At 34.5% G+C, this 4,416-nt stretch overlaps 1 long non-coding RNA gene across 1 annotated transcript; it reads right to left on the bottom strand.

Annotated features, from left to right (window-relative positions):
• Nucleotides 1-1,645: 1,645 nt before the first annotated feature.
• On the bottom strand, nucleotides 1,646-4,104 carry LOC140136869 (uncharacterized). The gene is made up of 3 exons (XR_011856775.1): nucleotides 3,914-4,104; nucleotides 2,112-2,188; nucleotides 1,646-1,752 (listed from the first exon to the last, which is right to left on the bottom strand). It is a non-coding gene; the product is annotated as an uncharacterized lncRNA (long non-coding RNA).
• Between the last annotated feature and the right edge of the window lie 312 nt (nucleotides 4,105-4,416).

Genomic DNA, 4,416 nt, shown 5'->3' on the forward strand with positions numbered 1-4,416 from the left:
ACACATTATAATTATGTCTTTGCTTAATGGTCCGAAAACCCGACTCATACCTCTGCCCCTGCTTACCCCAGCCAATGGTGATGTAAACAACTTTAAAATTTCTCTCAATGCCGAAAACTAGCACGATCATACGATAAAGATGTAAAGCTTCGACGAACATGCAGCAAAAGACAGTTATCAGCATGTTATACCGCAATATTGTTACTGCAAGACAGACGATCTGATGAAGAAGAGTACCAAGGTATTGTAAGAAACAGTATAATTATTTAATTGAAATAATTGGATTCACGCTGCTAATTCATTCATCTTTTTTCCCTCTTTCTTTCTTTCTTTCTTTCTTTCTTTCTTTCTTTCTTTCTTTCTTTCTTTCTTTCTTTCTTTCTTTCTTTCTTTCCTTCTTTCTTTCTTTCTTTCTTTCTTTCTTTCTTTCTTTCTTTCTTTCTTTCTTTCTTTCGTTACATTACAACAAATATTATAAAATCCTAAAATACCTGATTCGATGTTGCCCATTTACTTGCAACTGTTAAAATATACGCGGCTGTCATAGCAACCATCAGGTTGGCATGCACCAGTATCTTTTCTTTACCCAAGGTTGTTCGTTTCCTGGGTGAAATATAAAAGGAAAGTATATTTCATAGTTATAATAATGGAAGCATTAATAATTATTATTGTTACAAGTAATAATCAACCGTGAATTAAATAAATGAAAAAAATAAATGTTGGTATTTATACAGCGCCTTTCACATGTGAACATGTACCAAAGCGCTTTACATTTATTCCGCCGTCGTTAGAATATGTCAGCTGCCATACAATGCCCAAGGCATGCTCATACCTTTGGGCGGCGCTCAATGGACAGTATTCATAATAGCTCCCCATTTCACACCTGGGTGGAGAGGAGTAATCGAGATAAAGTGCCTTACTCAAGGGCACAACACGATGGCGTCGCCGGGGCTCGAACCCGCAACCTTCCGATTATGAGTCGTAGCCCGTTCCGCTCGGCCACCGTGCTCCCGGAATTATGGTATAGAGTACACAATTCTCATAATAATAATAATAATAATAATAATAATAATAATAATAATAATAATAATACATGTAATAATAACAATAATAATAATAATAATAATAATAATAATAATAATAATAATAATAATAATAATAATAATAACAGTAATAGTGATAATGAAAAGCCAAAAACGTAATTCTTAAACCTAAGTGCCGTGCCCCACAAGAAACATTTTGTAACATTAATTTATCGTAATTTGCCTAATTTTTCTAAATTCACTAAATTCGTCCGAATAGACGTATCTGTACCACTACACATAACAATGATTGTTTTTCAAAAAAACTTTATTAATCAGCGGTTGTTTCTTTTGCGTGTTTATTTTTCACAAAACAAAACCACTAACCACATTATTACGCAGACGAGCAATCCAATCAGTAATGCTACAATTGAGATGATGATCCCGGTAGTAACTAATTCCCCAATCACGTGTGAATAGGCTTGGGTAGCATCCTGTGGTTTTGGGAAAATGTAGCAATAAATAAATGTTAAAATCTGTATCGTTTTTGCTAAAATCCATATCGTTTTGATCCGTGTGATTGTGATAGTTCGTATTCTTTCAGCATTGCTACATTACCTTAGAAAACTCAAATAATACGGCGAAAGTTGTAAGGTGGTTAAACCCGCATGATTGGTGTTTGTCGTTTGGCTCTTCCTCATAAGTAAATGAACCTTTCCGCGACCACTGACTACATAATATCGAACACGTAATAAAAAAAGATTAATTATAATTATGATACTGTAGATAGAATGGGTGGGTCTTTCAAGTTTATGAACGATTTTACACCAAAAGTCGCATCATTGTGGCTGACAATTAGGTGAAAAGGTATTTCATGATCAAGGAATTGATTTTTATGTTTCGAAAGATCAATAAAAAGGTCATATCGCAATTTAACAGTCATGCCGATGAAAATGTCTGGAGATTGCAACAAAAAAAGGATGGAATTTACATAGTCGAGTTATTTCGTGGCCTTATTTCTCTCTTGGTCTGACTTCACCCTAATTCTATATTCCATGTCCACCACTAGCAATAGGTGCTTAGACTTACTTATTTTCGACATCCCAAAAGCCACAAAATAGCTTGATATGTTCTGCTTGGCTTGAAGTAATACTCGTACGATGTGGCTGTCAAGGAAAATATTAATTGAGAAATATAATATCAATGTTTAACCCCAGCTCCCTCTCTGTTGTTTTTGCCTAAGTGTGAGGAAAGAAGGAAGGTAGGAAGGAAGGAAGGAAGAAAGGAAGGAAGGAAAAAGGAAGGAAGAAAAAAGGAAGGAAGGAAGGAAGGAAGGAAGGAAGGAAGGAAGGAAGGAATGCAGAAGATGAAGAGAACAGTCGCTTTCCCGCCCGGGATTTGATCCACGACCCCTCGTGCGCCAACCAGCAGAACGGCTATATCAAGCTATGCGTGTGACCGTTGCCCAGCCAACGGATTCTTGCCCATATCGTCACCCTCACAACCAAAGTGCCTAAGTCATTATTACATGTTTCTCATTTGCAATTTCGATTTTCTGAGTAATAAACATACAATTAATAAAAATTTCCAGCCGTTTTCTTCATTAACTTGTGGAACACATCAAAAGAGATGAATTCCACAAGTTAATGAAGAATGCGACTGGAAATTTTATTAATTATGGGTTTATTACTCAGAAAATCAAAATTGCAAATGAGATTTGCATGTAATAATGACTTAGGCACTTTGGTTATGAGGGTGACGATATGCAGTTTGGCAAGATTACGAAATCGGATCACGTCGGATGTATGGTCTTGCAGTCGCTTCGTGCTGTATTGTCTTGTATGGTCTAGTACTAGTGTGGCAACGAAAACGGAGTTATAGGTACTGTTAAGTCAGTTTATCAGTTCTACCTTAGCAACTATGCATCATAGATAATGGTAACTATTCTTTTCCTGACAATCAATATTGGTTAAAAGTTGGAGCAACTTTAATTTTTGATTCATGTACAATTTTAAAAATTGATCTTCGACCCATTTTGGCACCTTACTCGTGCTCGCACAAACTTTTTTTGGGGGGATCGCAGTTATTTTGCTTTTGAATGAAATCAGAGTAACAGCTATATAGCCCTATGGGTTATATATAACCCTCACGTGACAAAATATCATGACGGGGAACATGACAAGTTGTGTATTAGACACTTTGAGGATTACCCAAAAATAAGTTAGATAAGAGGAATCTCCACGCTTCATACATCATAAATTACTAGGATACTTCTGGATCTTACTTTGACTTTGCATGCAAACCTTCCTATATGATAATAATGGTAAATTAATTATTTATTATTTTGTTGATATGGCATACGCTTAAAAACACGGTTAGTCAACTATTAATTATTTATGGCCTGATTTATGTTTTCTTCAAAATAAGGATACTGTGTGGTTTAATTTCTCAAGTGACGTTAGCGATGTTTTTCATAAGAACGATTCCAAAAGGTAGTTTTTTATTTTTTATTTAACTATTTCTTGTAGTTATTACTGGGTTTTGGTGATGCAAAAATGTATATTTTCTTTCAATTTAAATATGTTAAAGCTTTTGCCCTGTAGATTACAAAACTTCAAATTTAGTTTCAATCGGACACTCGGTTCTAGAGATATGGCCTGTCAAAATGGCGCGATACCAAGAAATTGGCACCAACTTTCTTTTTATCTTCTATATTTTTGACAAGTTCTGTCCAGGTAATTTTTTAATTAAATTTTAAAAAAAAATTCTCAGTCTTGTAATCAGTAGCGAATGGACTTTCACATATTTAAATTAGAACAAAAATCTATATCAATAAACATATTATAATATGCTCATTTGGTTGGTCTCACTAATGATTTAAAATTATTTACCTGTATCGGGAAAGTAATATTCAATGGATATTGTTTATTCTCATGTTTCCGTAAAGTGCCATTTACAGCAAATGAGTTGACAGATATCAGCGGACTTCCAAGTAAATGCACGTTGTCCGAGTCATCAGTTAGGTATTCAGTGCTATCATTGGGAGTTTTTAGAAAGGCAACTGTGAGATAACCTGTCAAAAATGTATTCTTAGTATAATAAACATTCATGTCGTGTTGTTTCACATTGAAGTTACTGCTGTTATCAATATACACACACAAAGGCCTCCTTTTCAGGGAAACATGTATTAATGAAAGTCACTGGATATGAGAGCACATCAGACATATCGAATTGTATACGAGGAATGTCCTTCTGATATCAAATAATTTAGATTTATTGAAATTTATTGAATACGCGATATAATGCACAATTTATAGTAAATTGTATAAATCTAATGATATGTACTTAAAATGTATGTAGCTGGGATGAAAAGCCGTCCATCATATGAAAATGT

Source organism: Amphiura filiformis, chromosome 2 (genome assembly GCF_039555335.1).
Source record: "Amphiura filiformis chromosome 2, Afil_fr2py, whole genome shotgun sequence".
NCBI classification, from domain to species: Eukaryota; Metazoa; Echinodermata; class Ophiuroidea; order Amphilepidida; family Amphiuridae; genus Amphiura; species Amphiura filiformis.